This window comes from Coptis chinensis, chromosome 6 (genome assembly GCF_015680905.1).
Source record: "Coptis chinensis isolate HL-2020 chromosome 6, ASM1568090v1, whole genome shotgun sequence".
In the NCBI taxonomy this organism is placed as follows: Eukaryota; Viridiplantae; Streptophyta; class Magnoliopsida; order Ranunculales; family Ranunculaceae; genus Coptis; species Coptis chinensis.
This window is the reverse complement of record NC_141461.1, coordinates 84424372-84437934: the sequence shown is the minus strand read 5'-3', so window position 1 is coordinate 84437934 and position 13563 is coordinate 84424372. Positions and strand designations below refer to the sequence as shown.

Here is a 13563-nt window from a genome sequence, read left to right as displayed (position 1 = left end):
ACACCACTCGTTAGAGTGGACACATGCCATCTAGACAAGTAAAACTAAAATGCTGACCTTTCTTTGGTTCTACAAATAATAGCAGTGACTCCGATGGGGAGGATACCATTACTTGCATCTAAGTGTATACCATTACTCAACACTAAGTCCATTATTTGTAATGAATCCCTTAAGATGGAGAAGTGAATCCATTCATTAATAATTTCATATAGTTCTCCTCTAGAAGTTTGTTATGGTAATCCGTAATTAGACTCATCCGATATGGAGGAAGGCACTAAAACTGACGCGCAAGTATAATTACATTACCAACAAACCAATAATGGAGACCGTGGGATTTATACGAAACAAATTCCCGCTCCCACTTAGTTATTTAGAACTGAGGATCTTTCTGTTTACTGGTCAGGTCTATGTTCATGTTATTTATTATTCATGTGGGCTTAGTTTTTAGCAAACATCCATAAATAAAAACATGTATATAGAATAAGCAAATATGAACAATAAAATGGAAAATAAATTCCCAACTGTTATGGCCCATATTCATTGCTCCATCCTATTCGTCGAACTCTTTTAGTTGCCTTCGCAAAGTCCAACGGGTTCGGGGCAGTGCCCCGATATATATATATATATAGAAATTGTGACCTATTTTCTTCACTGGAAACCTCACGAAATCACTTCATAGACCCCCGAACAGCAAACAAATTTCATCTCATTATAGAGAAAAAAAAATTCTCTTTCTGCTGTGAAGGGCGCGACCCGCACTCCGTTTGTGCCTGCACAAGGCGCGTGGTGCGCTCATGCCTTTGACGATTTCCAGACGCTAGAGCGCAGCCCGCGCTCGACTTGTGCTCATGCTTTTGACTATTTCTAGACGCTAGAGCGCAGCTCGCGTTCAACCCGCGCTCCACCAAGAAAAGCTCAGGTTCGGATTTCGACCAATCCAATTCTTGATTTTTTGATCTTTTGATCTTACAATAGATTACGTCAATGATAAAAAACAACAACACGATACATACCGTGATTTAAATTACATCCATCAATAATAAAAAACTGTAAAACCGATCAATTTTTCATAAAATCAAAATCGATCCATTTCTTTCTAGAAATCATTCTGACCATAACAGTTGGTCTAGATGCCTGCAAAACCATGTTAGAACAGTTCTACATCTACTAACAAATTTACATGCTCTGATACCAATTGTAAGAACCGTTATGGTTTTGCCGAATGATTTACTACGAACCGTGAAACACCCACGCGCAGCGGAATAAGGGGTGTCACGGTTTGGTTAGAAATTTACCTTTAGATCGGCTAAGATATCTCTAAGAATCCAAGCTTTATGAAATCAACAACCTCTTGATCTTCTGTTGTATTCCTATGCACATAGTGGACGTTGTGTGGGCAAATGATCTTCCAACCTCTTCTTTCTCTCTTAGCCTCTCTCTCTCTCTCTCTCATAACCTTAGAATCGAATTTTGGATATGTTTTTGCTTGAGTAAAACCTTGAGAGCTAAGTGTAAAAAACGACCAGAGAAAGCGGTTTCTTTTTATAGGCTACAATAGGGACCATGAGGAGAAATTAGGGTTGGGCCTCCTGATGGGCTTGGGCTTCCCATGTTCGCCCAGAACACACGGCCCAAGTCCGTCAACAAATGGCTTATTCCACTAAAGGCCATTGTTGTATTACCGCCCTAATCCCAAATTACGTGTCAGCGTTTATGGGCGCCATATTATATGCTTGTTGATCTCCCTGTGTTTAAGATATTGAATGCCCGTTGATTAAGTCAAGTTACTGACAACTACATCAATCAACTTCTTATGTCCTTGAGCAATACCACTCAACCTCATTGTCATGTCAGAATAAATCTACCTGTAGGGTTTACATGACAATCCTTATGAGCTCCTCAAGGGGACATCATCAACCCGACTTCCTACGGGTCACGAATTTCTTCTATAATCAACAGCACACCTTACATACAATGTTATTACCCAATCCATCGAGTTTGTTGATTCACAAATGAATCTCACTCATTGATGATTTAAAGCAATGTACAATGCACGCAAGTGCCCGTTATTATATCCGGATTAAGAGGACAAACATCCATAATAACAAAGGCGTTTGTTCTCTTATATAGTCAGTATAAAGAGAAACAACCTCACTTGGTCCTGTTCAATACACACAAAGTGTACTAGTGTAATCCTATAGTCAAGATAGACTAATACCAGATTATACTACAACTGTACCAATGGTTTGTCCAAATCCATCTAGGTTGTGAACGTTTACTTATACTTTATAAGGTACTGATGATATGATATTCTGTGTGTCACCACACACCATATCATCTACAACATAAAGTATTAGACACATGCATATAACTAATTACATATATAATATGCATAACATTTACACATATGATTCTCATTCAAAATATAAAGAATTAGAGTTAATACAAAAGTAATGTGATAAGAGCCCAAAACTGTAGTTTTAACCCTGTAACAGTCATACTTTTAGACCAATTATGTGAGTAATAATTAAAAGTTAATACTGATTACGTGTTTTTATGCATTTCAGGTTTCAAAGTCCATTATGTGCAGAAAGGTGCCACTTTAGCGAGATAAAGGAGCAAAGGTCGGTTGCTAAGGAGTTCTGTGATTAAAGGCCAAGATTCAAGAAGACAAAGCCTTTCTAAAGCCCGGTCAAAAGCTGAAAAGTCGACGCGGGCAGAAATAACACTCAAAGTCAGCAAAACTATCGAAGGCCGTATCTTTAGACTCAGACCTCGGAATTGGGCCTACATTATGTCAAAACGACCGTCTCGGAAAGAGCTTTCAAATGGTCTAAGCCTTGACCCAATCAGAGGAGCAGAAGAGGACGAAAAGTCTGTTGAAGCCAACTGCAGCTGAAGAGGCCTTTTTGGACCGAAAGTATTTGGTTTTGGGCCAGATTCTCTGGCCCAAAACATGGATCCAAGCCCATGCACGATTTTTGGATCTGAACATATAAAAACCAAAGCTTAGCTCTTTGTTAATGGTAGCTAGTTAGACCTAAAACTATAGATAATTCTAGATCTAGTTTTCAGTAATTAAATTAAGTTTAGTTTAAATTCAATTCTTGTTTTAGATAAAACTTTTAGAATCATTGTTCTTAATTAGTTTGATAAATAAAATAGTTAGTTTGTCAATTTCGATTTTTGTCATTTACAATTGTTTAGATCTAAATTCCTTTATTACTTGTTATTCATTTCCTAGTTATTACCTGAGATTTCAATCATTGTTAGATAAATTGCATAAGAATAGAATTTTTATATGATATCTAGTTTTAAATCAATGGGAAATGATAGTAGTATGTATTGCAAAATGGGAGTTTGATAAGAGTGGAACGAGATTATAAACAAATTATTAAGTTGACGGTATGGTTAATATGTGTAATATACCGTCAATTTGAATTAATACCATGACATATTAATTAAGATAATGTTACCATATTAACATTGCATATGGTAATTAATATGTTTGAGTCATTGTTTAAGATGGATAAGCAAATTTAATAATCTCAATTCCGCGATTGACTTATAAGAGTCCAAAACTGTAATTTTAACCCCTTAACAATCATACTTTTAGACCAATTATGTGAGTAATAATTAAGAGTTAATACTGATTACGTGTTTTTATGCATTTCAGGCTTCAAAGTCTATTATGTAATGAAATGTGCCACTTTTAGCGAGATAAAGGAGCAAAGGTCGGTTGCTAAGGAGTTCGTGAATAAAGGCCAAGATTCAAGGAGACAAAGCCTTTGTAAAGCCCGGTCAAAAGCTGAAAAGTCAACACGGGCGTAAAATTGCAAGCACAAGTCGTGAGAACTTCCAAAAAGGTATCTTTGGACTCAGACCTCGGAATTGGGAGTATCTTATGTCAAAACGACCGGCTCGGAAAGAGCTTTCCAATGGTCCAATGTTTAGGCCTAATCAAAGGAGCAGAAGTGGACGAAACATCTGTCAAAGCCAACTGCAGCTGAAGAGCCCATTTTGGACTAAAGAAATTGGGTTTTGGGCCCGATTTTCCGGCCCAAAACATGGCTCCAAGCCCATGCACGATTTTTGGATCTGAAAGTATAAAAACAAAAGCTTCACTCTTTGTTAATGATAGTTAGGTTAGGAAGCTAATGTTAATGGAGTTTAGGGTTAGAAAAAGATAGATCTAGATTAGTTAATTACTTAGTTTTCATTCCATTTATTAGTTTCATTCTTTGTTTTAGATTAGTTATTTAAATCATTGAATATCATTCATTAGATAAATAAAATAGTTGTTATTCATTCAATCATATCTTGTTCTTATTGTTATATTAGATTTATAAAGTTAATTACTTATTCCATAATGACATGTTCTTATTATTGTTCTTGTGTTGGGAATGGTAGCACTACCAAAAAAACGACTTTACCCGACAGACTTCAGAAAGATTACCCGACGGTTTATAACCATAGGAAGTTACCAACGCCTTTTATCCGTCGGGTATTAGTTGGCCATCCGTCCCGGAGGTATTACAATTGTTTTGTTTTGTCCGACGGTTGCCCGACAGTTTTTAGCTATTGGCTAGTTCGACTGCCTTTAACCATTGTTTGTTTCCAACGGACACCAAAATATGGCCGTACTTCTTAACCGTTGGCATATCTATTCAACAGGCGGCAAAGATTTCACTTCCCACGCTCTAAAATTTCATGAAAAATTAAACCCCTAAAATTAAAATAATAAAACCGACTCTAACACTGCCGAGTTTTCAGCTTTTCCTTCCTTCTGCAATAGCTGATGAGTACGTCAGACTATTACCTCTTGAATTTCATTGCACCGACGCCCTTCTCAACCTGAACAGGTAATTTCAATGTTTGAATATTTAGTTGAGTTGTTTGAATCTCAGCCTCATTCTCACTTCGTTTTCTAGTTTTTGCATGTTTAATCCTTAAAAAATATTCACTTTCCTTCACTACAAAGCCACCACCTCATCTCTCTGCCACCACGCATCTCCTCCTCCACTGCCACTACTACTCGTTTGAACACCGGCTTTTAAAAGATGAAAACTTTAGTTATTTATTTAAAACTTGTGTTCTGTTCAATAAGTGAAACATGATTTCTTTTCTAGCTGTTTTATTAAAACTTGTGTTTGATTAATTTCAGCTCTGAGAATATTCGATGTCATCGCCATAATTTATGGTAAGTTTGTCCAATTTGATTTGTGTTTCGACAAAGGGCTTTTTACATAATGTCTGATCTTCTTGTTTAAATTGCTTTGGATGACAAACAGGTTCCTTGGCTGTTTTTCTTTGCTTTCTGTAAGTGTGTATTATATATTTTAGTGTCGGTGAAAGTTTAGTATTCTATAGATATGCATTGGCTATCTTTTTTTTTTGTCTCTTATACGAATTCAGAAAGCTCCATTTGATATATAAGCAATTGTAAGAATGCATTTTTCTTTTTCCCCATATTCTATTTTTTAGTTCCCAATGTGAGTAAAGTGTTTTTATTTTCAACATTGTTTGATGAAACACGATAGTTAAGCGGGCTTTATACTAGTGGTAATGCATTTTGTGGAATTAGAAATGTCGTGTTTATATAGCTTTACAATTGTAGAAGTAATTGTAGCAGACTAGTATTATATACCTTCAATGCTTAGAAAAAATATTGAGCGAGAAGAGGTGTATGGAGACTAGTATCATATGTAGCATACTAGTATCATACCTTCAAATCAAAGGCTACTGACTTTGATTTGGTTTAAAGCAACTCATCTTATTATTATTTGAGTAATGCTTTTAAATGGTAACGATCTTCAAACCACCGAGCTACCGGTATCAAACAAAAGGTCAATCCTAACATGTAAGCTTCTTTATACCCTATACAAGTATGCCACACATTAGAGTAAAACATCCCTCATGGTAACGAACATAAAACCGCCTCGCAATTGGTATCTGTCTATTAAGGTATTGTGTAGGGACTTCAAATGATGCCGAAGTAGAATGGTAACCTTATTTCTCTTTGGGGGTAGCCATTAAGTAAGATCCGAGGAAAATGTTCCGAAAAAGTAGCCATTATACAAGGTATGAGGAACCACAAAGATTGTTCACTAATTCTCATCTTGTTTGGGTTTCCTATCCTCTCTTCGGCACCTTTCTCTTCTTCAATTAGGGTTCTTAATCTCCACCCTAACCTTGTTTAGTCTGTTTGGGGATCAAACTTAAGGTGCATGTTTCTGGCTTTGTGTGTTTGAGGAGTGAGGGAGTGTGTGTGCTTGTGCTTCCTTCAACCTGTTGAGTAACGATAATACCGCACCACAACAGATTGCACATAGTGCCTAGACCAAGTCTTTGGTAAGGGTATACGGACAAGAGGTAGCACAAGCAGACTAACTAGAAGAGACTGCGGTCGTCTTCAAACTCTACTTAACAATAAACCTTCTCAAAGAAGGACAAACAAGATCTTCAAAATAACAATCATTATGGATACAATAAACAAGGCCAAAGATATTAAAATCACCTTACTTCTCAATTGGAACATGAGAAAGGCATTTAGTAACTTCATGCTACAATTTTGCACCTTGGCTTCCTAAAACTACAGTTTCATTGTAAGCTCTCAAAGGGCAACAACAACCGCCCGACATCATCGTGAGAGATAGAAACGAACAATCAAGCATCGACAAAATCGCTTGTGTTCTTCACACTTTTCAATTATGAACTACTTTTCTTCTCTTCTGTCTTTACTTCATTTCAAGTTGCTTTGAATAAGTAACTGACCCCTTTGTTTGTTTTTTTCTTTTTAATGATCAGGTGCTGTGAAATGGGTCGTTAGAGAAAGTGGTTTTTGTTCAGAGAATGGTTATGAGAGTAATGTTATAGTGACAGAAACTATTTATCATAAAGTTACTAATCCAACACTTTCACCTATTCATCTTCAAGGTTAGTTAGTTATAATACTACGACTTAAAGTTTGTATCTTTGGTATTATATTTTCATTAGAGAAAAAAGAAATGTTGGGGTTGGGGAAGGACTTTTTTTTTTGTTTTGTTTTTAGTGTGAATTGGAAGCAGTATTTAAGTAATTGAATGTTTAATTTAGTTCAATATTCATCACAGTGCTGACATTAATTTGAAAATTAAAAATGCTATAAGAGAAGCTTTTGACTTGGCCAATAGTATTGGAATGGTGTGAAGATACATGGGGTTGTTTGTAAAGTGAACATATTAGTATTACAATTAGTGACATATAGATTAGCCATGTAGGCGTGTCACGGATATTTTGAATATATCCCAACAAAGAAGTTCATAAAAAATTCGGCAAAGATAAGCGATGTAGTATAAAAGAAAATCTCTGGAAAGACTTAAAGGGTGATCATAGGCATTAATATATGGTTGGTATAATTTTCTTTGTGGAATTGTCTCTACAAGCGACATAATAACACGACTCTAATATCAATAAAGTTCCGGGAATGTACTTAAATGAGTTGGGAGAAGGCTAAGTAGGTATATCCCTGAGAATTGTTATTGCGATGAAATGCTCTCAAAAATATTTTAGCTAAGTTACTATATATTTAACTTTGACAGACTTGCCGGGTTTCACTCGTAGTGTTTATCGAGAAGATCATGCAGTAATCACACCTGAAAGTCATGTATTCAGCCCTCTCCCCGACTGGTAAGTCCTGCTTTAGTTGATGTCTGGAGACTTAGAAGAGAGACTGTTCATGAATATATGGTTTCGCATCTTTGCAGGTCTAATACAATGGGGCTTTATCTAATCACTCCTGCAATGGCAATGGGTTCACACTTTGTAATGTACCTAGCCAAGATGCAAAGGTGCATCAATTCTGTTGGTTTTACGTGGATTTGCTAAATAGACATGTTTGTAGTTTATTGTCATTGGAAAACCCTGTAGTCAATTTCATGCACTTGAAGAATACACGTCCAACTGAGGTTTGCTTCCTCATCTAGTCTAAGGTTGTGGTGATATGATCTAGGTAGTTTTATTACTTTTGACTTGGACCCTAACCATGTGATTAGAGTCAATGTTGGAGAAATATGATGAACTCTCATTTTTCTAGTGCACCTTTTATCATCACTTCACCTAAAAAAAATGCCTTGACATACTTTGATAGCTTGTAATTCCATTTCAAGAAACTGATAATGTCAAAGTCACAGCTTAATTTGGTATTGTGACTACAAAAATTGAACTGTTTTCTTTTATAGTCTTCTTCCTCTCTTCTTTCTAGATATTCCTACGTCAAGTTCTCTTTATGGTCGCATGACTTACGTTTCTTCCTCTGCTGGTGCGGTGCTTTGGGTGATGCCCTACCTTGGAAGATGTTGAAAGGTGTGGAAATTTCTTTATTTGGGTAGTATCCTATAACATACACTCATGTTGCACCCTCATTTTAAACATAAGTATACCGAGAAGAATCTTATAATTTACACTCCATTGATCTTGTCGGATATATCTTGCATTACGAAAACCGGATAAATTTGTATTTTTATCCCGATTGCATATTTTGTGGTTGGACCTTCTTCTAGGTTCCTTTTTTGTGCTTCAAGGTCTTGTGACAGCGGCGAATTTAATGTCAGGATTAGCCAAGAATTGCTAGTGTGTTCTCTTCGGTTGTTGTTAGTTTGTTATGAATTTATACCCAAGTGAATTATTTGCGGTTACGTGAATTCTTAAGTATTGCATTTTTCATCCTTTAGAATCGAAGAATAGATTTCGATGTCTTTCATGTTTAATGCAGGTTGATTCATATGCATACCTACCTGCTAATTTTAGCATTCATTTGCGTGTGAAACATCGGCTACTCTTGTAGTGTTTGAGCGGAGGTAGGCTTTGATACTCTCATATGTCTGTATGTCTTTTAAACATAGTTTGTGCTCTACTGCAGTCTGATTTGATACTATTGGTTTTAGAATGTAGAGAGTAAATTAAGATCGATATGTTGAAGTGGACTGTTGTTCCTTCCATCTGTCAAAACACTTCAAATTTTTGTCTCATCAAAATCAAAAAGATTTTCATTCAAAACACTATGATAATACAATAATTCTATGAAAGTTAATGACTTTTGGGTTGAAGAGGCAACTTAGAACAATATATGCATTCCCATAGTTTTCCACTCTTCCAAAGTAGTTGCTAAAAGAAGGGAAAAACTCAATTTATACTACCCCCTGCGGATAATAGCGAGTAGAAATCCATTTAATATATAGCTCCACAAAGGAGGAGAGTAATTCCAATGGAATGAAATTGTTATGGCCTTTTCTTTTAATAAGTTATCAATTAAAGTATGCTTTATTGTGCAATGGAAAAATGGAACAACAAAGGCATAAAATGTAGTCCTTTGAACAAGCCAAGCAGTGATCCACTAATTACATGAAAATAAAGCTTGGGAACTTCTAGTCTTTTCCGGCCTCCTCATCCAAGTATTCGGTTGGTGTGGCACCAATTAGAGTACTTTTGTTACAAGATAAGTTTGGAATTTTCATTTATTTATTAGGTATGTCAATCATCGAGTACTTTTGTCACAAGAATAAGTTCCAAAATTTCGTTATTTATTAGGTATGTCAATCTGCGAAATCTTGTTCCTGAACAGATCGTTGGTTCAACGGCCATGCAGCCACTTCTTGACACCCCAGGCGAGGTACCTTGTTATACACCTTTGTATTACTCTGACAGGGATTTCCTCGTTCCATTATTGTTCCTACTGTCTTATCGTCTTGCTGTTGTAATTTTCAATGGAAATCAGGACCAAATTTTGTCAATAAGGGTTTGAAAAGGATTTGGGGAGTATTTTTTTTGATGATATTAGAAACATAAAAAAGAGAAAAGTAGAATCTCCTGTATCAAGCCACAAATTGAGATTCTTGATGCCTTCCTCAGAAAAAAACAAAGTATATACCTTGGGAGACACTTTCGGAGAAGGGTCTTGCAATATAAAAGCCTTATATCCTACATTGTTCACCCCTAAGTCCATTTTTTTTTCATTGTGAAATTACTTGTTGGAATTTCTTTTTTGAAATTTTGACATGCTTGGAGGTCAGATTAAATAAGACTTGTACTAATGGAAATTTAACTTGCAATGTTCAAAGTAATTTGCACCAAGTCATATGATAATTCTTTTGCGCAGGAATGCATGCATGGTTTCTTTGCTTTTGTGGATACTTGGTATGTAGTGGTTGTCCCAATAATTGGTGTTCAGGTGCCCTGTTTATAGTTTTGGCGTCTCATGTGAATAGGAAATGATTGCTAAAAATCGCACTATGTATCAGAAGAAGCTAACGGATATGTCAAATGATTGTAGGGATTTAGATGGGCCATAGATAATGACAGACAGGGTTCATTTTCTATCAAGGAATTTGATGAGCAGTGTTTAAAGCTTAGAGTTGCTCGTGGAAACCTATGGCATTATTCTTTCTCAAGAAGAGACTTGCCTGACATTCTTCTCTCTGCTGCTCGCTCTCTCTTCGAACAAGTAAGTTTTAATTGTAAGTATAAAATACCTCTTTTAGTTTTTGGGGACTCATAATAATTTATAACTTATGATTTTGATTTGATCTAGATCATATATGCTCACAAGAAATCTTTTGGGGAAGAAAAGTATGCAGAAATACGGGCTACTTTTGATTGTATTCATGGTCATAAAAATAAGGTATTCCTATTTCCTCAAATAAATTCTCCTTGAGGGATGTTTTTGTTCTCTTTTACATTTGCACCATCTTTTGAGCAGTCCCTTGTAGATTTATGACCTCTTCGTGTTATCTCTTCATCTATTTTTGAACATTACGAATCCCCTTTTACCACTTGAGCATGGAGGGGCGGTTTAGGGTAACTAGCATGATGTAATGGGGGGAAGGGTGTAGATTAGAGTTCGAGTAGCATCTTTCTGTGAGATCCATTTGTATATTTCTTGAAAGTTTTTGAGAAATTAATTAGGTGACTTTTACTGTTAAAAAAAAAGTAGTGACTAGTGAGTATAGAAGATAAAAATTGTCGTAGAAGATTGAAATTGAGCTTTCCCCAATCATTAAATCCTGTGCTTTGTGGTTTCCTTCGCATAAAAATGAAGTAAATTTGAGATCGATATCTTCACCACTAACAATGTAGACTCATTCGACTTTTGTGTGTTTGATTGCAGTATGAAAAACTCCAGTCATTGAGTTCACTCATTGCTTCATCAAGCCACAGTAGGTTGACTTCTTCGTTGGATTCATTTGTCATGCCACTTTCGAGAACTTTACCTTCAAAGTTCATCTCAAGGTAAAATTTTTATGAGTTAATATATGCTGTCTCTGTTGGTTATAATTGTGTATGGTAAACTTCACCTTCAAAGTTTGTCCTCCAATGTTTTATTCATACTTGGTCCTCTAGTATGAGGACTTTCTTCAAGCATACCAAAACTTTTACATCTGTCTTCAACTTAATGCTTTTCAGATTTTCTTGAAAATCTTGGTCATGCATGGTTACATGTTGGGGGCTGCGCTTCCAACTTTTGCTTACCCCCCGATGATCTAGATCCTGCCATCAAGTATTCTATCAAGCATTCTCGGGTTGTGGAAAAGATATCATTGTTGGGACTTGAAATAAAAGGTCCGTTTGGAACTTCATCTACATTAATTATGTCTACATTGTATGCGTCAACAACTTCATGGAACTATATATATATATATATATATATATATATATTGATGAAAGATATTATATTGATAAAATGGAGATACTACATTACACCTACAAAAAGCAAATTTTACGCCACTCGGATCAGACCTAGTGCCCCGTATCCTGAAGAAGAAAAAAATAGAAGAAAGGTAAAAGCAGTTGCAAAGACAAGTAAAATAAAGAAAACCAAAAACAATTGAAGAAAAGTCAAAACTCCAACTTTTGAGTACCATGGTGGTACCAATAGCACGACAAAGAACCAAATTGCCGATGGACTTCTCAAAGGGTAGATTCTTGGATCTAGACACAGGTATAATTGTCACTAATCGAAGCTAATGCCATTGCTCTTGAAAGCGGTCGAGACATAATTAGGTATAATGCCTTTGCTATGGCCTTCGGTTGTGGTATTTTTGCTTCTGAATGTGTTGCTGGTGAGCTCACGTCTTTAATCAAACATTTTTCTGGTTATTTATATTCTCAATTCAAATTCAATTTAAGATACAGTCTTTTCATTGGATCATATTGTTATTTCCAGGATGGCAGGCGTTGTTGTGGATAGCCGTGTTTCCTCTACTTGTAAGCAATTTTATGTATTATGGTAGTAGCTTTCCTAACTAGTGCTGAAGTTCAATCTCACCCCTGAACTGCTTGCAGGCAATCTTAGGAGTGGGAACAAAGCTACAAGATATTATAACACACATGGCTCTTCAAAATCCAAGATAGGCATGCAGTTGTTCAAGGACGCAGAGAGGGCGCACAAATAGAACTTAAGGCTTTTGATTCTGTTTTGGTTAGTGTACAAACTTCAAACATTCTTCCAGCACGTGTTTTTGATTCTGTTTTGATTAGCAAGTTTCTTACATTCAAACTTAAGGCTTTTGATTCTGTTTTGATTAGCAAATTTCTTACATTCTTCCAGCACGTGTTTTTGTTTGGGTATTTTCATGGGCTGGGATTTTTTATTTGGGTATTTTTAGGTACTTATAGCTAGAATAGAACAACTAGAATTATTTCTAGTTCCTAAGAGTACTTCATGATCTTCTTCTGCTTCTTTTTTTTTGGTCAGCAAAACTCACTTCAAGATCTTGGGAAATGGATTACCAACTTGGTGAGACGCTTTGGACCTTAGTGATTTTGTTGAAGGGTTGAATCAAGGTTGCAGTATGAGTAATCTATTGTGTGGGATATGCAAACTTCATCTATTTTGGTTTTTTGAGTATGTTTGTTGTAAGTAATGGTACTAGAGATTACTAGGACTGGTTGTTAGGCAGGATGGTGTATAATGGTGCTGATTTTTGGTTTCTAAAGGAAGTAATATGTATACTTAGTGAACAACATGTCTTATTCTTGTTTTTTTATGAACACATTGTTTCTTTATGAATACATTGGCGTTTGTAGCATTTGAGTGGGAACTTGCAAGAATGTAATGTTGGGATACCTGAAACAATTATTATAAAAAATATATTTTTTTAAATAAAGAACTAATACCCGATGGATGAAAACTGTCTAGTAGCAAACTACCCGACGGCTAGCAGCTGGCATATCCGACGACTGATGACAGCTGGTCTAACCGACAGTTCATAACAGTAGAACTATCCAACGGTTTTTAACAGCAGGAATATCCGACGATTTTTAGCAGCAGGAATATCCGACGGTTTTTGACAGCAGGAACTATCCGACGGTTTTTGACAGCCGGCATATCCGACGGTTATTAACAGTGGGAATGTCCGTCGGCAAAGATCTTCAACCCCGACAGCCTGTTTTGACCAATAAAAACCGTCGGAAGGCTATGCCGACCGAGCATTTTCCGACGGTCTTGCGGCAGTTTTGGTCTGTCAAGTAATACCTTTCGCGACAGCCATAATCAGTCGGGTAAAATCGTTCTTTTGGTAGTGTAGT

At 36.2% G+C, this 13563-nt stretch overlaps 2 long non-coding RNA genes across 2 annotated transcripts; both read left to right on the top strand.

Annotated features, from left to right (window-relative positions):
* Positions 1–10377: 10377 nt before the first annotated feature.
* On the top strand, positions 10378–11231 carry LOC147494966 (uncharacterized). The gene is made up of 3 exons (XR_015198872.1): positions 10378–10480; positions 10568–10657; positions 11144–11231. It is a non-coding gene; the product is annotated as an uncharacterized LOC147494966 (long non-coding RNA).
* An 804-nt stretch (positions 11232–12035) lies between these two features.
* LOC147494965 (uncharacterized) lies at positions 12036–12925 on the top strand. Its single transcript, XR_015199924.1, has 4 exons — positions 12036–12095; positions 12200–12240; positions 12319–12454; positions 12731–12925. It is a non-coding gene; the product is annotated as an uncharacterized LOC147494965 (long non-coding RNA).
* The last annotated feature ends 638 nt before the right edge of the window (positions 12926–13563 follow it).